Source organism: Tachyglossus aculeatus (genome assembly GCF_015852505.1).
Source record: "Tachyglossus aculeatus isolate mTacAcu1 chromosome 12 unlocalized genomic scaffold, mTacAcu1.pri SUPER_6_unloc_2, whole genome shotgun sequence".
NCBI classification, from domain to species: Eukaryota; Metazoa; Chordata; class Mammalia; order Monotremata; family Tachyglossidae; genus Tachyglossus; species Tachyglossus aculeatus.
Window position 1 is genome coordinate 16,154,506 of NW_024044829.1, and position 23,810 is coordinate 16,178,315.

General features: G+C 45.4%; 2 pseudogenes; both read right to left on the reverse strand.

The window, feature by feature from the left end:
- Positions 1 to 1,700: 1,700 nt before the first annotated feature.
- On the reverse strand, positions 1,701 to 3,264 carry LOC119921424 (annotated as a pseudogene).
- A 12,872-nt stretch (positions 3,265 to 16,136) lies between these two features.
- Positions 16,137 to 17,058, reverse strand: LOC119921223 (annotated as a pseudogene).
- Between the last annotated feature and the right edge of the window lie 6,752 nt (positions 17,059 to 23,810).

Sequence of the window (23,810 nt, forward strand, 5' to 3'; positions counted from 1 at the left end):
CCACAGGTTTTGTTTTGTTGTCTGTCTCCCCCTTCTAGACTGTGAGCCCATTGTTAGGAAGGGACCATCTCTATATGTTGCCAACTTGTACTTCCCAAGCACTTAGTACAGTGTTCTGCACACAGTAAGCGCTCAATAAATACGATTGAATGAATGAATGAATGCAAAGCTCACTGTGTGATGCACAGGGGGCGCTAGCTTTTTTCATGGTATAAGATTGAATGTTTTAATCCTAACAGCTAAATATTTCCAATGTATTCGTGATCATGTCCAAATTATATTCTAAGTTCTCTCGTAATAGGGTCCTAGTCTTTGTGGTTAAAACATTGAGACAATTGAGAAAATTCAGAAACTGCGTGATCTGGTTAAGTCAGCATAAGGGATAGTTGTTATTGATCTGTTTTCCTGAATTTTCCAGCCCATCACCGCAACCCCACATGGAGTTTCCCAAGAGTAACATGTACTGTACCTAGAGAAGCAGAGCTACCGGCTCCTCATGGGTCAGAAACCAACAGTCACAACCATAGTAACCTCCATAGCCTTCCCAACATTCTAAAATTTGTGGAAGAATTGCTGCCAATGTGTGAGTCTTTCCTGTCCCAGCATCATCATAATCATAATAATAATCATCATCATCAGTAGTATTTATTGAGTGCTTACTGTTCTAAGTGCTTGGGAAAGTACAATACTTCAGACAAAATAGACATAGTAGACACAGTATCTGCCCATAACAAGCATACAGTCTATGAGAGGGAGTGAGACATTAATGTAAATAAATCATTTATTACCTATAATTTATAGACACGTATATAATGTTTTGGGGCTGGGAGTGAGGTGAATATCAAATGCCCAAAGGTCTCAGATCCAAATGCTTAGACAATGCAGAAGGGAGAGCGAGTCGGGGAAAAGAGGGCTTAAAAAGAGATGGCCACTTGGAGGAAATGTGACCTTAATAATGCTTTGAAGGTGAAGAGAGTGATAGTCTGGCAAATTTGGAGGAGGGAGGGAATTCCAAACTGGTTGTTGGGGGGGGAGTACGGGAGAATGTGAGAAAGGGGATGGAGGTGAGATAGACAAGATCAGGACAAAGCGAGTTAACTGGCACTATACTGTATCCACGCTGATGATCTTGTACCACCTCCAGTGTTTTGTATAGTGCTTGGCATATAGTAAGCGCTCAACAAAATACCAATATCATTATTACTGAGTTCCTTAAACTATGGGGCACAGGATGGTCTGTTTCCATCTTACAGAGGTTTGAGCCTACATGTCTTGCCAATAACACTTTGATAGTGTTAAAGGAGTCTTCAGTGTGGTCCCATTATGAAAGGGAGTGCATGGCCAACCCTCCTTATAAGGACTAAACATTACTGTTCCAGCTTCCAATCTGCTGGCCCTAGCTAGAAGCTTGGGGGCATCTTGGGGGTGGAGGAGAAGGGAGGACATGAACTGGGCCCCAAGAAGTGACCGTTGTCATGATAGTATTCCTAACTACACCAAAAGGAGACGAGATAAGTGGCTTGTGGCAAGACAACCCTGCCTCCATTCAGAGATTCTTCCCTCTGTATCTGTGCCCAGAATGAGCCCAGACTTTTATGTTCATGCCCCAGATGATCTGGAATCATTGAACAATTCCTGTCCCTTCTCAGTCTCACAGGTCAACCCTCTTGTCACCTAACCGCTTGCATAAATGAAATAATTCAATTTGCTTTCCTGCTCCACAGATTCTTCATGACACTTTTCACCTCCACATTTCTTATGATGTAGATGATGAGGTTCAACATGGGGGTGACGATAGTGTAAAACATGGCCACCGACATGATCAAAGGGAGAGTGCACATGGGCCTTATGTACATGAAAATACATGGAAAGAAGAACAAAACGACTATGACAATGTGGGAGACACAGGTAGAGGGGAATTTCCATCTCCTTGCAGAAATGTGAGTCCTCAGGGAGTGCCAGATGATGACGTAAGAAAAGACCAGCAGGAGAAAACTTAAGGTACACATCACACCACTGTTGGCCACGACTATCAGGCGGCAGACCTGGGTCTTGGTGCAAGCAAACTTAAATTAAGGGAGCAAGTCACAGATGAAGTGATCAATCACGTTAGGGCCATAGAATGGCAACTGGACCATGAAGAGGATCTGGATGGTTGTATGAAGGAAACCTCCTGTCCAGACCACCCACATCCACAGGCCGCACACGTGCTGACTCATGATGGTTGTGTAGTGCAGGGGCTTACAGATGACCATGTAGTGGTTAAAGTCCATTGCCATGAGGAGGATGATCTCGGTACTGGCAAACAGATGACCTGCAAAGAGCTGTGAAATGTAGCCACTGAAGGAGATAGTTTTCTTCTCCTGCAGCAAATCTATAATCATGTTGGGAGCCACAAAGGATGCATAGCAGGTATCTATGAAGGACAAATAGGCCAGAAAAAAGTACATGGGGGTGCCCAGAGTTTGACTGGCCTTTATGGTTGTGATGATGACCAGATTACCCATGACGGTGACAAGATAGGATAAGAGAAAAATGACAAAGAATGTTCTCTGACTGTCCGGACTTTTGGTAAAACCCGGGGGGATGAATTCGGTCACATTTTTTTCTCCATGTTTTCCATGACGGACATGGGTAAGAGTTGGTTTATCTAGAAAGAGAATAAAAATCTAATCCATATTGGAATCATACTGACCAAATAAGAAGACATTTGAAGGTTCTCTATTGTTGAAGTTTTGACAGATTTCCAAAATAATTAGGCTAAAAGGGGCCTCCAGGTTTCAACTTTTCCAGTTGCACAGTCACATAGCAGCACTGATTGAGTATCTAAGCACCAGCTCTGTTCAGAAGACAAGGGAGGAGAAAGCTCACTTCCTGTCCTTGAAGAGTTTTCCATCTAACAAGGAAGTACCACAAATATAAAAAAAAATGTGCATTCCAATACCACTTCACACAAACCGGATCCTTTTTTATAGAACTTGTTAAGTACTTACTATGTTCGTGAGTGCTGTACTAAGCACTAAGTACTAAGTACTGTACTAAGTACTAAGTACTTAGTACTAAGTACTAAGTACTAAGCACTGTACTAAGCACCAGCGAGTGCTGGGTAGGAACAACCTCCGTGGGTGAGAACAGCTGACTCCACCGAGCTCGAATAATCCGAGTCCTGTGCTGGTTTTCCAGTGTATGTACCATCATGTCATTTCCCTGGACTGTTTCCACTTGTACTGCGTGACAAGACTGAATGATCACCAGTTTCTCCATGACCCTGTGCTCGGCTATTCTCTTCCCTGCGTGGTACTCCCGTTACCAGCGGTATGGTGCTGAGGAGTGCATCCTGCAGATGGGTGGAGTTCTGTGCCCCAGCCCAGGGTGTGGGGCAGGCCTGCTTCCTGACCCAGACGTGAGGAAGATACAGTGGGAAGAGATCAATGGACTGGGCTGTGGGACGCCCGGGACTCCGTTCCCGAGAGGTCCGCCCGCCATCACACCGCGAGGCCTTGCCGCTCCCGGAAGGATCCTCTCCTCAGAGCACCGCCGTAGACGCCCGGGACTCCGTTCCCGAGAGGCCCGCCATCACACCGCGCGGCCTTGCTGCTCCCGGAAGGTTCCTCTCCTCAGAGCGCCGCCATTGACGCCCGGGACTCCGTTCCCGAGAGGCCCGGCCGCCCACCCACCCGCCATCTCAGCGCCCCCACGGACGCCCCCCCCCCTGCTTCCACCCCCCCCACTTAGGAGGCCCTTCCGTAAAGTGCCCCTCATCCCCCCCCCTTCCTGGTCCGGTCCTGACTGACCTCTCCCCCGGCCCCCCAGGTAAAAAGCCCTTGTTAGCACCTTGTTAGCACCATGTTAGCACCATGTTACATTAACGAAAACCTCATTCACACCTACTCAGCCCTCCCATGCTAGTTGACTGTTCGCTCCCCTCCCCAGGTATCTCTGCTCCCTGACCGCCCTTAACTGGCCCACCCTACTCCAGCTCTTAATAGTTTGTATCTGCTCTCTGTGGCATCATTATCTGCCAATTCTATTATTGCCATAGCATATTGATTGCTTAACTACACCCTGTGATGCCATCACCTACTTTTATCATTGCTACTGTTTAATTGCTTCTGCATCTCAATTGTTAACCCCCCCGCGGTACTGTCACTCGCCCTGCTGACCTCACCATGAACTTTCAGTTCCCTTGCTCCCAACTGCCATTCCCATTCCTCACCTTCCCCTTCCCTCTCCCACCCAGCTGTTTCCCTCCCTCTCACCCACCAAGACCACTCCCCCTCACCCCCCTACCAAGGATTCCTCTGTACCAGCGCAGGTCCTCCGCTTCTCCTTCCCGGCCCCTTCCCTCCCCTTCTCCCCCGCCCCCCACCCCATCCCAGTTCTCCTTTCCCATCGCCACCCCCCGTCCCACTCTCCCCGCCCAGGCCCCCGCCAACTCATCCCAATCCAAACCCTCCCCACCCCTCGCACCCTTCCCCCTCCCTCCCCACCCTCGACAGCTGCTGCCAAGTGTGGCCTCTGGAACCCCCGCTCCGTTTTAAGTAAGACCCCTTTCATCCTGGACCTTTTCCTTTCCAGTTCTCTACTCCTCCTCGCCCTAACTGAAACATGGCTGTCGCCGGACGACACAGTCTCTTCTGCTGCTCTCTGCAGTGCAGGCCTCTTCTTTTCCCACTCCCCCAGACTCACCGGAAAAGGAGGAGGTGTCGGTTTCCTTCTCGCCCCCCAATGTCGCTTTCGCACTATCCCTCCTTCCCCTTCCCTTTCCTTCCCTTCCTTTGAAGCCCACATTATTCGCCTCTGCCACCCCCTCCAGATTCTTGTAGCCATCATCTACTGCCCTCCCGGCCCCACTTCCAACTTCTTTAACGACTTTGACCCCTTCCTCACCTTCCTTCTCTCCTTCTCCATGCCCACTCTGATCCTCGGTGACTTCAATATCCACATGGATATCCCTAACGACTCCTCTGCCGCCCACCTTCTATCTCTCCTTGAGGCTGCCAACCTCTTCCTCCACCCCACCTCGCCCACTCACGAACTTGGTCATACCCTCGACCTCATCATCTCCTACCGCTGCACTGTGTTCAGCCTCACCAACTCTGTAATCCCTCTCTCTGATCATAATCTTCTCACCTGCCTCCTCACTCACACTCCTTTCCCCTGTAAATCCGTATTACTCCCTCACAGAGATCTCCACTCTCTGGACCCCACCCATCTTTCAGAGCGCCCTCACACCCCACCTCGCCGCCCTCCTCCTCTCTACCCAGTCTTGATGATCAGATTACTGCTCTCAACTCTACCCTTTCTACTCAGCTAGACTCACTCGCTCCCCTTTCCCTTCGCCGCTCTCGCACCACTAACCCACAGCCCTGGATCACTGCCACTGTCCGCCTCCTTTGCTCTTATGCTCCAGCTGCCGAACGCTGCTGGCGAAAGTCTAAACACCATGCCAACCTCGTTCACTTCAAGTTTATCCTTTCCTGCCTTAACTCAGCCCTCTCTTCTGGCAGACAAAACTATTTCTCCTCCCTTATTGACACCCATGCCCATCACCCCCGCCAGCTCTTCCGTACATTCAACTCCCTTCTCAGGCCCCCGGTTCCTCCCCCTCCTCCTTCCCTCACCCCCCAACGATCTGGCCTCCTACTTCATTAACAAAATTAAATCCATCAGGTCCGACCTCCCCAAAGTCTCTTCCCCCCTTTCTCCATCCCCCCGGCTCTCAACACTCTCTGCTACTCTCCTATCCTTCCCAGCGGTAACCTCAGAGGAACTCTCCTCCCTCCTCTCAAGTGCTACTCCGGCCACCTGTGCTTCTGACCCCATTCCCTCTCATCTTATGAAATCTCTCGCTCCATCCCCTTCTCCCCCTCCTTAACTTCCATCTTCAACCACGCACTCTCCACTGGTTCCTTCCCCTCTGCCTTCAAACATGCCCCATGTCTCTCCCATCCTAAAAAAGCCCTCTCTTGACCCCACCTCACCTTCTAGTTATAGTCCCCATATCCCTCCTACCATTCTTTTCCAAACTCCCTTGAACGAGTTGTCTACATGCGCTGCCTAGAATTCCTCAACAACAACTCTCTCCTCGACCCCCTCCAGTCTGGCTTCCGTCCCCTTCATTCCACGGAAACTGCCCCTCTCAAAGGTCACCAATGACCTCCTGCTTGCCAAATCCAAGGGCTCATATTCTGTTCTAATCCTCCTCTACCTCTCAGCTGCCTTTGACACTGTGGACCACCCCCTTCTCCTCAGCACACTATCTGACCTTGGCTTCACAGTCTCCGTCCTCTCCTGGTTCTCCTCTTATCTCTCCGGTCGTTCTTTCTCAGTTTCTTTTGCAGGCTCCTCCTCCCCCTCCCATCCTCTTACTGTGGGGGTTCCCCCAAGGTTCAGTGCTTGGTCCCCTTCTGTTCTCAATCTACACTCACTCCCTTGGTGACCTCATTCGCTCCCACGGCTTCAACTATCATCTCTACGCTGATGACACCCAGATCTACATCTCTGCCCCTGCTCTCTCCCCCTCCCTCCAGGCTCGCATCTCCTCCTGCCTTCAGGACATCTCCATCTGGATGTCCGCCCGCCACCTAAAGCTCAACATGTCGAAGACTGAGCTCCTTGTCTTCCCTCCCAAACCTTGTCCTCTCCCTGACTTTCCCATCTCTGTTGACGGCACTACCATCCTTCCCGTCTCACAAGCCCGCAACCTTGGTGTCATCCTCGACTCCGCTCTCTCATTCACCCCTCACATCCAAGCCGTCACCAAAACCTGCCGGTCTCAGCTCCGCAACATTGCCAAGATCCGCCCTTCCCTCTCCATCCCAAACTGCTACCCCTTCTCATTCAAGCTCTCATCCTATCCCGTCTGGACTACTGCACCAGCCTTCTCTCTGATCTCCCCATCCTCGTGTCTCTCTCTACTTCAATCCATACTTCATGCTGCTGCCCGGATTATCTTTGTCCAGAAACGCTCTGGGCATATTACTCCCCCTCCTCAAAAATCTCCAGTGGCTACCAATCAATCTGCGCATCAGGCAGAAACTCCTCACCCCTGGGCTTCAAGGCTCTCCATCACCTCGCCCCCTCCTACCTCACCTCCCTTCTCTCCTTCTACTGCCCAGCCCGCAACCTCCGCTCCTCCATCCGCTAATCTCCTCACTGTACCTCATTCTCGCCTGTCCCCACCGTCGACCCCCGGCCCACGTCATCCCCCCGGGCCTGGAATGCCCTCCCTCTGCCCCTCTGCCAAGCTAGCTCTCTTCCTCCCTTCAAGGCCCTGCTGAGAGCTCACCTCCTCCAGGAGGCCTTCCCCAGACTTAGCCCCTTCCTTCCTCTCCCCCTCGTCCCCCTCTCCATCCCCCCCATTTTACCTCCTTCCCTTCCCCCACAGTACCTGCATATATGTATATATGGTTGTACATATTTATTACTCTATTTGTTATATTTATTTTACTTGTACATTTCTATCCTATTTATTTTATTCTGTTGGTATGTTTGGTTCTGTTCTCTGTCTCCCCCTTTTAGACTGTGAGCCCACTGTTGGGTAGGGACTGTCTCTATGTGTTGCCCATTTGTACTTCCCCAAGCGCTTAGTACAGTGCTCTGCACATAGTAAGCGCTCAATAAATACGATTGATTGATTGATTGATTACTAAGTTTTGAGATAGATACAAACTAATCAAGTTAGAACAGTCCATCAATCAATCAATCAATCAAAAGTATCTGTTGAGCATCTTCTTTGTGCAGATTACTGTGCTAAATGCTTGGGGCAGTATAGCAGATTTCTAAAACATAATTTTCACTCTCAAGGAACTTATAGCCTAGTTGGGGGTCAGACACAAAGAAAATTACAGAAAAATAAAAGAAAGAAAAGATGGACATCAATCAATCAGATCATATTTATTGAGTGCTTATTGTGTGCAAAGCACAATACTAAGCACTTGGGAGATTATAACACAACAAGTTTGGTAGATATATTCTTTCCACCACGAGCTCACAATCTAGAGGATATATACATATTTGAAAAGACAATGAACCATTTTTCAGGTGCCCAAAGACACTAGTTTGTTTAAATAAAGGTGTACCAGACTAGTATTTCTGTCAGAAATATTCGTAGCCTCGTTTTTACTACAACAGGGGAGAGGAAGATGGTGGCAGATATTTTACTAGTCTATAGAATGGTTGATGTATTTTAAAAGGGAGAGAGCAATTTCAGGTGAGCAAGGAAAAGGTGATCCACCTAAGGAGAAACAATCCGAATTACAATTATATGATAATGGACTCAGAGTTATCAAGCATGGTTCAGGGAAGAGATCTCAAAGTAACTGTTGACTTTCTATCTGATTACTCCATCTTAAGAAAGATAAAGTGGAGCTTGAGAAGAACCAGAGAAGAGCAACAGAGATGATCGGAGAGGTGATGAAGCTTCCTTGTGAAGAGAGAGTTAAAGCATTAACGTTCAAATCTGAGAGGTGGTGTGATTAAAGTCAATAAACTTATGAAGGATGCAGACAGAGCAAATCTGGAATTGGTAGTCATTCATTTATTCATTCATTCAGTCATATTTATTGAGCACTTACTGTGTGCAGAACAGTGGACTAAGCATTTGAAAAGTATAATTCAGCAATAAATACAGACAATCCCTGCTAACACCGGGTTTACAGTCTAGAAGTGGGGAGCGAATAACACCACATGAGGAGAAGGTGACAAACCTCAAGGCTTTGGGAGGATGGTTCAAACCAAACAAAAGAAAACACTGCACTCTGCACTAGTGAGCATTTCACCTTCACTGTATTTTGTTTTTGTTTAATGGTACTTTTTAAGCACTTACCATGTTCCAGGCCCTTTACTGAGCACGGGGGAAGGTACAAGCTAACCAGATTGGACACAGTCCATGTCCCACATGGGGCTCACAGTCTTAATCTCCATTTTACAGATGAGGTGACTGAGGCCCAGAGAAGTGAAGCTACTTGCCCAAGGTCACACAGCAGACATGTGGCAGAGGCAGGATTAGAACCCAGGTCCTCTGACTTCCAGGACAGTGCTCTGTCCACAGGCCAAGCTACTTCTCTGTAACTGTTCACTGTAACAGGAAGAAATGCTGGTGGATAATATTAGTAGGTTCAGAAGGTTCGAATTAATGTGTGGATGAACAGATCAGAATGATATACTAGAGGGACAGAGGAATGTTGAAGGGGAGATTAGGAATGTAAAAGTAATAATCAATCACTCACTAATTGAGCACGTACACTATGTGCAGAGCATTGTACTAAGTGCTTGGGAGAACACAATACAACAGAGTTGGTAAACATGTTCCCTGCCCACAAGGAGCTTACAGTATATTCGGGGAAACAGACATTAAAATAGATAAATAAATTATGGATATGTGCCTAAGTTCTGGGGGGCTAAATGTGAGATGAGGAGCAGCATGGCATAGTGGCTAGAGAACAGGCCTGGGACTCAGAGGTCAAGGGTTCTAACCCTGGATCTGCCACTTGTTTGCTGTGTGACCTTGGGCAAGTCACTTCACTTCTCTGGGCCTCAATTACCTCATTTGTAAAATGGGGACTGAAACTGCAATCCCCATGTGGAAGAGGGACTGTGTTCAGTGCTTTCTATGTGCCACACACTGTTCTAAGCACTGGGGAAGATACAAGCAAATCGACTTGGACAGAGTCCCTGTCCCACGTGGGGCTTACAGTCTCAATCCACATTTTATAGATGAGGTAACTGTATGTTAGAGCTGGCCCTGGGTATGTTCATTCAGACGTTATTAATAATATTCACACTTTAACAATAGATGACAAGATCAAAGTTGATGGTGTCTGCATTGCATTTATTTAAGACAAAGAAAAAAATTGTGAGTTGTTTTTGGAAATAAAAACCAAACATAAGCCAATATTCAAATCTTACGTTTGCTGCATTCTGAAAGTAGAGTATGTCCTGTGTCTGAGTTGGCTTTTCTTTCCAGCTTTGACTCTCTCAGGTACTGCAGAACTTCAGAATACAAAGCACCCGTCCACTTTCAGGTTAGAAAGTCAACATCAGCACTTAATTCAGGCACTGACTTCAAAGAATGTTGTGTCCTAGGTGACCTAAGGACCCAGTTGTTCCCTGCGGGACTGATCAGAACTTGGTACATCTCCCTGTCCTCAGAAAACAGGAGGAAGCTTGCCCTGCCATTTCGAGTCAAAACTAGGCTAGCATGGCTAACTCAGTCTGTTTTTTGTCACCATCAGCTCTCTAATCATCTTCTCACAACAGATATTTTACCTTATTCAAAGTTCAGAGACCTAGTTAAGTACCAATTTTCACTCTCTCAGAGGAATGACTAATCTCCCTTGTTAAGAACATTTGCCAAAGTGTATCTACACTGGGCTTTGTTTTGGTCAAGTGTTTGAGGAAACGTTTATGTCCCTCCGGAATCTGTTCCTTTTATGACTTGCTAGATAGACCTTAATTTGTCCGGGAGGAGAACTGAAGCATTGAATGCCAAAGCCTCTCCCTTTGTGGAAGCAGTAACCTGAGAGGAGGCGGGGCCTGGGGCTCAGGTGGAGAAGGATAAGGATGATGGACTCTTACGGGCATAATTCATGCCCAGAAGTACCTGCAGAAGGGCAGATCTTCTAGACTGGAAGTTCGTGCCTTCCAACTCTGTTGCACTGTACTCTCCCAAGAGCTTAGTATAGTGCAACTGCAAAGAGTAAGCACTCAATGAATATCATTGATTGACCCAAAATAGCAAACTTAGTCATTTGGAAAATTCCGTTAAAAAAGGCAGTTATTATGAAAGTAGATATTTGAATGTTTTTTAATATCTTGCTTTAATTAGCTCAGGACACTTATTCTTGGTACTTTTTTGAGAGGCAGAGATGAGTCACCTCCATTTTACAAGTAACTTGAGCAAGGTTCTGACACTAGTCCAGTGAAACAAAAGTTCAAGTTCCCTCTTTCTGGTAAATGATCCTTCTTTCTGTTCTCTTTCACATCTATGATCATCTAACCATATATATACAGTTGTCTTTCATACTCAAAGGCCATTGTGATTGTGATGATTATAAGTAGTCAGTTCACACAGCTTCTGGAAGCGAGAGAGGAATTTCTCCAGTCATTTTTCTAGTGTGTAACTCCACTGCCTAGAGAAATACATAACAGAATCACAATTCGGATGGCAGAATCCCGACAGCTTTACAGCTGATGACTTAGCCTCTGATAGGATATGGCTAGGATCAATATTCAATTGACAGTGATAGCCAAGTAAACACAAAGGACAGAAATGTCCAAGAATGTTCTCGTGTCCATGCGTAAGGAGAGTGGAGGAAAAAGTAATTCATTCATTCATTTGTATTTATTGAGCACTTACTATGTGCAGAGCACCTTACTAAGCACTTGGGAGAAACACAATTTAACAATGTCTCCCATATGTACTTCCATGGTATGTACAATAAAGGAGCTAAACAACAAGCTTGATCCACAAGCTTCCTTGGGGGATTTGGCCAAATAGCATTGTCATTGATCCTTCAAGGAACGTACCAAACAGCAGTGACTCGGATGTAATTCCTTAATTGTGTTTTTGTCAATCACTTGCTAGCTAGAGCTTAATTTACTTAGCTTACTAGCAAATATAGCTAAGAAGTCACTGACGTACTATATGCCAAGCACTGTTCCAAGTGCTGAGGTATGTACAAGTTAAACAGGATACCTTGGTTGTTATCCATTTTGCTCCAAGAAGGGATCCTGATGGAAGAGCTCAAGGAAACAGATGTGCCTTTATGGTAGTTGCAAATCTTCACTTTGGTCTGAAGTCTAATGCTACATTGCCTTCTTCTAATCAAAATTTCCCAAAAGATATGGTAGTCTTCTTTATTAATCATCATCATCATTAACGATGGCATTTATTGAGCACTTAATATGTGCAGAAACCTGTACTAAGCACTTGGAAGAGAAATATACAACAGAGTTGGCCAAATGTTCCCTACTCACAGTGAGCTTACAGTCTATTTGGGGAGACAGGCATTAATATAAATGCATAATTTATAATATAAAATTTAAAAGGTATGTTCATAAGTGCTCTACTTATAGTTTCTTGATTCTTGATTCACTTTTTTGGGTATTTACCAAGTTCCTTCTCACCCAAGGAAGACATGGCCCAGTCCATGTCCTCTTGATGCCAATAGAAAAAGGGATGAATGAAGTCAAGCAGAATCCTGTTTTGTCAGTGAAACCCCTCAAGTAGAATCTTTTGGATAAAACTTATATCAATGGGAATGCTCCATTTGGGTTTAGACCAAATTAACATGATTAAGGAGAATACTTTCAGACCTATCTTCCCCAAATTGGCCCTTGTGACTTCTGGGAAGACTAGTTTTAAAATAAACTAGTTGTGGTTGAAGTTCATCCAATGAATGCAAAGTAGAATAAATACTGATAATATTTAAAGACACCAAAAATATCCTGAGTCATATACAATATTCAACAGGTAGCCAAGAAAGAGGGAGGTAAATGAGTTTTATTTAAATAAACTTAATGGAGATGAAAACGATTAGTTATCTTCTGAAAGCACAGAAATGCTCTCAGTTGCCCTCACGATCAGCATCTTCCCAGATTCTTTTGGAAGGAATGTAAAGTTCAGGCTGGGGAGTAGCCGAGCAAAAATCTCGATAAATAAGCAGTATGACATAGTAGATAGAGCACAGGCCTAGGAGTCAGAGGGTCATGGGTTCTAATCCTGCTCTGCCACTTGTCTGCTGTGTGACCTTGGGCAAAACTGTTAACTTCTCTGTGTCTCAGTTACCTCATCTGTGATTAAGACTGTGAGACCCACGTGGGACAAGGAATTGTGTCCAATCTTACGTGCTTGAATCCACCCAAGCGCACATCAGCGCACATTAAGCATACATAGTAAGTGCTTAATGAATACCACAATTATTATTATTATTATTATGAGAAGACCTGAGCTGGAGTAGAGCCTTACACAAGTAGTCAGGAGATTTTGCTAGATGTAGAGACGAACAAGTACTCAGAATTTATTGGGAGTGAAGAACTGTATAGAAAAATGGCCTGGGAAGCAGAGGGAAGTAGAAAGGGTAGAGCCTGGACAGACAGAGGGAGATTGGTGAGGAGGCTGAAACAACAGTCTAGCCAGGATCTGTCAAGAGTTGGGACCAGAGTGGTGGCCATTTTTGATGAAAGGAAGATGCAGATTTGGGAAATGTAGTAGCAGGAAAAATGCCAGGAGTTATTGACAGAGTAAATGTGAGAGATGAAAGAGAAATGGGACAGGACATTGCCAAGATTGCAGGCTTCAAAGATAGGGAGGATGGTAGTGTTGTCAACTGTTATGAAAAAGTCGAATGGACAAGTGGATTGGGGAATGAAGATGAGTTCAGTTTTAGATATGTTGAGTTCAAGATAGCAGCTGATCTTCCAAGTGAATATGTCTTAGAAGCACTGATTTTCTACTACAACCCTGTCCACTCACTTTGCTCCTCTAATACTAACCTTCTCGTTGTACCTCGATCTCATCTTTCTAGCCACTAACCTCTTTCCCACATCCTCTCTCTGCCTTGGCCTGAAAATCTGACAGACCACCAGTCTCTCCACCTTCAAAGCCTTGTTAAAATTGTAACTCTTTCAAGATGTCTTCCCCAACTAGGCCCTCATTTCCCCTGTAAGCTCTCCTTTCTGTTTAGCTCTTGCACCTAGATTTGTACCCTTTAAGCACACGATATTCACCTCACCCTCAGCCCACAATACTTATGTACGTATTCATAATTTATTTTAATATCTGTCTCCTTCCTTCAGACTGTAAATTCTTTGTGGTCAGGTAACACTTCTACCAAATCTATGGCATTGTACTCTCCCAAGAGCTTAGTGCTCTGCACACAATAAGCACTCAAAATATATCATTGATTGGTTGATTAATTCAAATACACTTTTGGTCTCCACGTTTGAAAGGGGATGTTGAGAACTTGAAAAGTTGAGAAGAGTAGCATAAAGACATAGGTTTAGGAACGAAAATGCCCATGAGGAAAGGCTAAGGTACTGGGGATTATTCAGACTGTAGAAGCCTAAGGTGAGTTAATTAGTTTCTTCAAATATGTGAATGGCTCTTACATGCAGGTTGGTGATTAATTGTTCTTGATATCCACTGAGGAAAGAATAAGATAATGGACCTCAAAGCTATCCTAAGAAATTTGAATTGCTTTTGAAAAAGAATTTCCTGACAGTGAGAGCCACTAGGCAGCATAATGGTGTGCTGACTGAGAATTCGTCCCTAGTACTTTCCAGAAAGGCACAGATCCCATGGCTTAGTGGAAAAAGCACAGGCGTGGGAGTCAGAGTTCGTGGGTTCTAATCCCAGCTCCGCTATTTGAGAGCTGTATGACTTCGGGCAAGTCACTTAATTTATCTGTGCCTCAGCCTCATCTGTAAAATGGGGATTAAGACTGTGAGCCCCACGTGTTACAACCTAATTACCTTGTATTTACCCCAGAGCTTAAAACAGTGCTTTGCACATAGTAAGCACTTAATAAATACCATTATTATTATTATTATTATTATTATTATTATTATTATTATTATCCCCAATGCATGTTGATAATGTACATAGGCAGGGGAAAATATTATATTTTTACGATATTTGTTAAATACTTACTATGTGCTTACTATTGTACTCTCATTGTACCAAGTGCTTAGTACAATGCTTTGTACAAAGAAAGTGCTCAATAAGTACAGTTGAATTAATGAATGTGTCAAGAAATATTCTAAGTGCTTCTGTAGATACAGGTTAATCAGTCGACACAGTTTTTATCCCATATGGGGCTGTCAGTAAAAGCAGGAGGGAGAACAGATATTGATTCTCCAGTTGCAGAAACTGAGGCATCTAGAAGTGACTTGCCCACGTTGAACTCCCTGAGGTCCTTTCCACTCTTCTGAGTCTATGAAGAGCGAGAAAAATTCTTAAATCCACAGAAAAATGTCTCTTCTTCAGATATATTCAGAAACAATTCACATTATTGGCCAGATTTCTGTAGGCCACTTTGTAGTTTCTCCATTATAGTTCAAGAGAGGGATCTCAAAGATGTCCAGATCACAGAAGCCACCACGTACTGAGAAGAACTTTGGATGGACCATCGACTCATGTGCTCCACACTCACACTGAGCAAAAACTGGTCTCCAAACCACTAAACTCCAAGAGGAAGAAGGTAGCAGCCAGGAACTCTAGCAGGTTCTAGCTGGGAATCCTGCTAGGAACCGTGCTGAAAAAATAAATCAAACCATAAACAGCAACAAACATAATGGAAATAACTCGGTGAAGCTGTTGCAGGCAACTGTTTAGACCTTGGACAAGGCCAAGAGAAATCATCTAGAGTGGTGTGATGCAAATGACCCAGGAATGAAAGAGCTATGTTCAGCTTGCTGTGAGACATCGATGGCCCTGGCGACACCTTGGAGCATCTGAGAACTCAGACAGGAATAAAGCTTTCAGAAACCTGTTCTGTGACTTGCAAACCAAATCTAGGAACAGGAACAGGTGGTGAGATGCCTGAACGTAAGAAATTGCTACAAATTCAGAAACATCTGCTCTTTTCTCAGGTGTCCTTTGAACACAGAATAGGCATTAGAAGAGGCTTTCCCAGACTAAGCCCCCCTCTTCCTCTGCCTCCCCATCGCCCCAACTTACTTGCTTTCCTCTACATTCTTCTGTGACCCACAGCATTTGTGTTTATATGTACATATTTATAATTATAATTCTATTTATTTTTTTATTATTGATGTGTATATATTCATACTTCTAATTATTTTTAATGATGCTACCGATGCCTGTTTACTAGTTTTGATGTCTGTCTCTCCATTCTAGACTGTTAGCTCATTGTGGTCAGGAATTGCCTCTATTTTGTGCTGAATTGTACTTCCCTAGTACTTAAGTACAGTGCTCTGCACAAAGTAAGCGTTCAATAAATACGATTGAATGTATGATTCTGTTGCTATTTTCGTCCTCCATATGAATAAATTTATTTTCACTATGAGTTCTTAACAAGCCGATTTGCTTGTATTCACCTCAGAGCCTAGTACAGTGCCTTACAAATAGTAAGCACTTGACAAATACTATTATTAGTAATATTATTATTATGTCAATTTAAAAAGGCTTTCCTCCTCCAGAGCTTCCTCACAACATTTTTTACCTCTGCATTTTTCAGAGTGTAGATTAAGGGATTCATCACGGGGGTGATAATAGTAAAGAATGTGGTCACTGATTTTTCTATGGGGAAGGTGCACACAGGCCTCACGTACATGAAAATGTAGGGAACAAAGAATACAACAACCACAGTGATGTGGGAGCTGCAGGTCGAGAGGGCTTTGTGCCTCTTTTCCAAACTGAGGGACTTCAGGGAGCTCAGGATAACCACGTAGGAGAGAAGTAGCAACAGAAAGATGATCACACAGATGACCTTACCATTGCCAGCCACTGTTAGGCCGTTGATGTAGGTATCGGTGCAGTCGAGTTTTAACAGAGGGTTCTTATCACAGATAAAGTGGTCGATGACATTGGGGCTGCAGAAAGGCAACTGAAACATAAAGAGAAGTTGCTCCATTGAGTGCAGAAAGCCTCCCACCGAGGCAAATCCCACCACCAGTCCACAAGCCAACCGATTCATGTTTGTTATATAATACAGAGGTTTACAAATTGCCACCTAGCAGTCATAGGCCATAACCACCAGAACAAAGACCTTTGCACCTCCAAAAATTGTTCCACAAAGAGCTGGGTCATATAGCCTTTAAAGGAGATGGTTTTCTTCTCATAGAGTAAATCTACGATCATCTTGGGGGCCATGACAGTAGAGTAAAAGGTATTCATCAAGGACAAGTAGGCTAGAAAGAAGTACATGGTGGTGCATAGATTCTGGCTAGCGATTACCGTTACGACAATGAGCATGTTCTCCACTGTAGTCAACATGTAGATGATGAAAAAAACACAAATAACACTTTCCACACCTCAGGATTCTGGGATAGTCCCAGGAGAATGAATTCAGTCACGTGGCTTTTGTATTCCATTTCTTCCTGTGGAGGAGGTCAGCTCCGAAGTGAGAGCCTGTTTACCTGCAAATATAATGACAATTACAAATGAGGAAGTCTTGGATACAAGCGGAGCTGCTCTTTGTAGGACTTCAAAGGTTTCTATTATCTCATTTCTTCCCTGCAAACACTGTGTTATTAGATGGAACTCTTTAGCTTCTGCATTTTACAAAGGGGAAAATGAGGTTTAGTGAGGTATAATAGCAACTCAGTGGCTGAATTGGAATTAGAGGGCAAATAAAAACCAGATAAAAGCCAGAACCTAGTGCAGCGTCCTTGCTACATCAGTGAATTCGCATTCAGGTAACGAGCTCGGGTCAAAACAATAAGCTTTCCTTTCTCTGACTAAGAGCAAGAAAAAATTTTCAAAAGGTAATGCATGAAATGTTGGCTTTCAAAACAGAGGAGGAGCCCACGAAGGAGATTGAGAATGAACGTCCAGGGAGATAAGAGGAGAACCAGGAGAGGACAGAGTCTGTGAAGCCTAGGGTGGATAGCGTGTTGAGGAGAAGGGGGTGGTCCATAGTGTCAAAGTGGGCTGAGAGGTCAAGGAGGATTAGGATAGAGTAGGGACCATTGGATTTGTCCACAAGGAGGTCATTGGTGACCTTTTATAGGGCAGTTTTGGTGGAGTGTAGGGGACGGAAGCAAAATTGGAGGGGATCCAGTAGAAAATTTGAGCCATGGGAGAGAATGAGTTCACCACGTGAGTGAGTACTATTTCAGTATTTCAGTATCTGAGTACTATTTCAGTATTATTTCAGTATCTGTTTCCCCTTCTAAAATGCAAGCTCCTTAAGGGCAAGGACCATGCCTACTAATTCGATTGTACTCTCCCAAGTGCTTAGTACAGAACTATGCACACAGTAAATGCTCAGTAAATTGATCAATTTACAGTATCCTGATTTCTCCTAGGTGAAAACAAAGTGTGACTGTTTTGCTTTAGAGGAGTGATTAAAGACCCATCCAAACATTCACTTTCTGTACCTTCGTAGATGTGGATTTCTTCCTCTGTAACCTGTTCACCCAACTCTAGCAATGGCTTGCTCCAGTTACATTCCCCTTGAGGTAGAACAGACACAAGCCTAACACAGTTAAGTGAAAGGAACTGGGTGGCCACTCCGTTCCAGCCACAACCATGTTGCCCAGCTTTGTTTCCTTACCACTGCCAAAGATATAAAATCCTAGAAATTAGAAAAGCACCAGGTCTGAGATTTCATAAGATCCAAAATGGCTTCTGGATAAACCCAAACCTGACCTGAGACCTCTTTCCTTGGAATAAAGTCCAGATTTAGAGCAGCAATGAATTTTTGTCCAATTTCCTTTGGTTGCCCATCTTTCTCTACAATATTAGCTCAAGATCCTCCTCTCAGAACATCTGGATCTTTTATGAAGAAGGACTTCAAAGTGCATTAAAAATGTAGTGACTTCTTTAGGTCAGTCAAAAGAATGTATTTTGCCCAGAATGTGACAAACGTCTCTGCCTGACTCGATTTGTCCATCCTTGCTCTAGATCTGCTCTGAAGCCGATTCATTAGGTACACTGTTTCTCCTCTCACATTTAAGCTGGATTGTACAGATATTCAGTAACCTTATAACGTTTTGTCTAATCAGCCTCATGAGAATATGACCATTCTCTCCTTGCAGAAGGTTTGCCCAGGATGATGCCAAACTGAATTTTGCTTTAGAAAAATGAGTATTGATACATGGAAGGAAAAACAAATTTTCACTGGATTTTGATCCCAAAACAGAAATCATTTCCGTTCCTCTTATAACCATCGTCAAATTGCCAGTCACTAGAACCTTACAACCAAATAATAATAATAATAATAATAATAATAATAATAATGGCATTTATTAAGCGCTTACTATGTGCAAAGCACTGTTCTAAGCGCTGAACCAAATGTTCCCTGGTGATTTGGAGAAGATAGCTGAGAAAATCGTTCAGATAATTTTTGGGGGAAATTTTCAGGCTCATTTGTTTGTGTATTTCAAGCGAAAGAGACTCCTAGAACGAGTCGTCTACACCCGCTGCCTCGAATTCCTCAAAGCCAACTCTCTCCTTGACCCCCGCCCCCCCCGCCCAATCTGGCTTCCGTCCCCTACACTCCACAGAAACTGCCCTCTCAAAGGTCACTAATGACCTCCTCCTTGCCAAATCCAACGGCTCCTAATTTATGCTAATCCTCCTCGACCTCTCAGCTGACTGCGACACTGTGGACCACCCCCTTCTCCTCAACAAGCTATCCAACCTTGGCTTCACAGACTCTGTCCTCTCCTGGTTCTCCTCTTATCTCTCTGGCCATTCATTCTCAGTCTGTTTTGCGGGCTCCTCCTCCTCCTCCCATCCCCTTACTGTAGGAATTCCTCAAGGGTCAGTTCTTGGTCCCCTTCTGTTCTCTATCTACACTCACTCCCTTGGTGAACTCATTTGCTCCCACGGCTTCAACTGTCATCTCTACGCTGATGACACCCAAATCTACATCTCTGCCCATGCTCTCTCTCCCTCCCTTCAGTCTCGTGTCTCCTCCTGCCTTCAAGACATCTCCATCTGGATGTCTGCCCGCCATCTAAAACTCAATATGTCCAAGACTGAACTCCTTATCTTACCTCCCAAACCCTGCCCTCTCCCTGACTTTCCCATCACTGTAGACGGCACTACCATCGTTCCCGTCTCACAGGCCCACAACCTTGGTGTCATCCTCGACTCTGCTCTCTCGTTCACCCCTCATATCCAATCCGTCACCAAAACCTGCCAGTCTTACCTCCGCAACATCACCAAGATCCGCCCTTTCCTCTCCATTCAAACTGCTACCTTGCTGGTTCAGTCTCTCATTTTATCCCGACTGGATTACTGCATCAGCCTCCTCTCCAAACGTCCTGTCTCTCCCCACTTCAGTCTATACTTCACGCTGCTGCGCGGATCATCTTTGTGCAGAAACGCTCTGGGCATGTTACTCCCCTCGTCAAAAATCTCCAGTGTCTGCCAGTCAACCTACGCATCAAGCAAAAACTCCTCACTCTCTGCTTCAAGCCTCTCCATCACCTCGCCCCCTCCTACCTCACCTCCCTTCTCTCCTTCTACAGCACAGCCCACATCCGCCGCTCCTCTGCCACTAGTTTCCTCACTGTACTTCGTTCTCGCCTGTCCCGCTGTCGACCCCCGGCCCACGTCCTCCCCCTGGCCTGGAATGCCCTCCCTCCACACATCCGCCAAACTAGCTCTCTTCCTCCCTTCAAAGCCCTACTGAGAGCTCACCTCCTCCAAGAGGCCTTCCCAGAGTGAGACCCCGTTTTCCTCTCCTTCTCCCCATCAACCCCCCGCCCTACCTCCTTCCCCTCCCCACAACACCTGTATATATTTATACAGATTTATTACTCTATTTTACTTGTGCACATTTACTATTCTATTTATTTTGTTAATGATGCACATTTAGCTTTAATTCTATTTATTCTGACGACTTGACACCTGTCCACATGTTTTGTTTTGTTGTCTGTCTCCCTCTTCTAAACTGTGAGCCCGTTGTTGGGTAGGGACCGTCTCTACCTGTAGCCAACTTGTACTTCCCAGGTGCTTAGTACAGTGCTGGACATACAGTAAGCGCTCAATATATACGATAGAATGAATGAATGAAAAAAGATTGTTCATGTGCTTGTCTGACTCTTGTATCCTTTATTTCACACATTTGTCAAGTGGAGATAGCATCAGTGGGCACTTTAGGTTGGTAACGTTGTTAATAGACAGAAATCAATCAGTGGTATTTATTGAGTACTTCCTCTGAGCAGAGCCTTGTACTAAGTGCTCGGTAGTGTAAAATATAACAGAATTGGTAACCAAATTCACTGCCCACAACAGGTGTACAATTTAAGGGACAAAGGAGTTGAAGCTGAAAAATAGAATGCTCCCTTAGGAAAATATCCAGTGTTATATCTTGACAACAGGAAGCAAAATTATCAGTCCCGAAAACAAAAACAAAGATAAGTACAAATTGGCATCACATAGAGACAATCCCGACCCAACAGTGGGCTCACAGTCTAAAAGGGGGGACAGAGAACAGAACCAAACATACCAACAAAATAAAATAAGTAGGATAGAAATGTACAAGCAAAATAAATAAATAAATAAATAGAGTAATAAATATGTACAACCATATATACATATATACAGGTGCTGTGGGGAAGGGAAGGAGGTAAGACAGGGGGATGGAGAGGGGGACGAGGGGGAGAGGAAAGAAGGGGCTAAGTCTGGGAAGGCCTCCTGGAGGAGGTGAGCTCTCAGCAGGGCCTTGAAGGGAGGAAGAGAGCTAGCTTGGCGGATGGGCAGAGGGAGGGCATTCCAGGCCCGGGGGATGACGTGGGCCGGGGGTCGATGGCGGGACAGGCGAGAGCGAGGTACAGTGAGGAGATTAGTGGTGGAGGAGCGGAGGGTGCGGGTTGGGCAGTAGAAGGAGAGAAGGGAGGTGAGGTAGGAGGGGGCGAGGTGATGGAGAGCCTTGAAGCCCAGGGTGAGGAGTTTCTGCTTGATGCGCAGATTGATCGGTAGCCATTGGAGGTTTTTGAGGAGGTGAGTAATATGTCCAGAGCGTTTCTGGACAAAGATAATCCGGGCAGCAGAATGAAGTATGGATTGAAGTGGAGAGAGACACGAGGATGGGAGATCAGAGAGAAGGCTAGTGCAGTAGTCCAGACGGGATAGGATGAGAGCTTGAATTAGCAGGGTAGCGGTTGGGATGGAGAGGAAAGGGCGGATCTTGGCAAAGTTGCGGAGCTGAGACCGGCAGGTTTTGGTGACGGCTTGGATGTGAGGGGTGAATGAGAGAGCGGAGTCGAGGATGACACCAAGGTTGTGGGCTTGTGAGACGGGAAGGATGGTAGTGCCGTCAACAGAGATGGGAAAGTCAGGGAGAGGACAAGGTTTGGGAGGGAAGACAAAGAGCTCAGTCTTCGACATGTTGAGCTTTAGGTGGCGGGCGGACATCCAGATGGAGATGTCCTGAAGGCAGGAGGAGATGCGAGCCTGGAGGGAGGGGGAGAGAGCAGGGGCAGAGATGTAGATCTGGGTGTCATCAGCGTAGAGATGATAGTTGAAGCCGTGGGAGCGAATGAGGTCACCAAGGGAGTGAGTGTAGATTGAGAACAGAAGGGGACCAAGCACTGAACCTTGGGGAACCCCCACAGTAAGAGGATGGGAGGGGGAGGAGGAGCCTGCAAAAGAGACTGAGAATGAACGACCGGAGAGATAAGAGGAGAACCAGGAGAGGACGGAGTCTGTGAAGCCAAGGTCAGATAACGTGTTGAGGAGAAGGGGGTGGTCCACAGTGTCAAAGGCAGCTGAGAGGTCGAGGAGGATTAGGACAGAGTATGAGCCGTTGGATTTGGCAAGCAGGAGGTCATTGGTGACCTTTGAGAGCGCAGTTTCCGTGGAATAAAGGGGACGGAAGCCAGACTGGAGGGGGTCGAGGAGAGAGTTGTTGTTGAGGAATTCTAGGCAGCGCGTGTAGACAACTCGTTCAAGGAGTTTGGAAAGGAATGGTAGGAGGGATATGGGACGATAACTAGAAGGTAAGGTGGGGTCAAGAGAGGGTTTTTTTAGGATGGGAGAGACATGGGCATGTTTGAAGGCAGAGGGGAAGGAACCAGTGAAGAGTGAGCGGTTGAAGATGGAAGTTAAGGAGGGGAGAAGGGATGGAGTGAGAGATTTCATAAGATGAGAGGGAATGGGGTCAGAAGCACAGGTGGCCGGAGTAGCACTTGAGAGGAGGGAGGAGAGTTCCTCTGAGGATACCGCTGGGAAGGATGGGAGAGTAGCAGAGAGTGTTGAGAGCCGGGGGGTTGGAGAAAGGGGGGAAGAGACTTTGGGGAGGTCGGACCTGATGGATTTAATTTTGTTAATGAAGTAGGAGGCCAGATCGTTGGGGGTGAGGGAAGGAGGAGGGGGAGGAACCGGGGGCCTGAGAAGGGAGTTGAATGTACGGAAGAGAGAGAGCACAGGTCCTATTAAAATTAATCCATTCCAGGTTTATTTAACAATCGGTCTTATTATGTATGGTAAGTCCACTTGGTTTTACTGAATGTCCTATTTTGTTCACAGTTTAACAGATATCTCTTTAAATTCAGGCAAAAGTTGGGCTTGCACTCCAACCTTGCCTCCCTGTTTGCCTGATTGGCAAGAGTCTTTCAGATGGACAGTTTTGTCCAGATTCATGAGTTCTATTCCTGGATGCTTTGTGTTCCATTGCCAAACGTACCCAACTCCTGGCCTCCAGTGATCACATTTTGTGAAGAAGGAATATTTCACACAATATTTCAAGGGCTTTTCATGGATTTAGCCAAAATTAATACATTAATTCTGGCAGAATGCATGGATGAAAAAAATTATCCGCAAATGCCAGCTCATCTCCACTGAAGGTCTATGTAGATAACATCCACTTAAGAATGGGAATCAGTCAGCAGTAGAGATGGTGTCCATTCAAGTGGCCTTTCAAAACACACAAGGCTCCAGCTCATTTAGGATCTTCCTGAAGACTTCATTTTCCTATTACTAATGCCAACCTCCTCACTGTACCTCGATCTCGTCTATCTCTCCTTCGATCTCTCGCCCACATCTCACCCCAGGCCTGGAATATCTTTCCTCTTCATATCCAATGGGCAATTACACTCTCCTTCTTTGAAGTCTCATTGAAAGTACATCTCCTCCAAAGCGCCTTCCCTGACTAAGCCCTCCTTTCGTC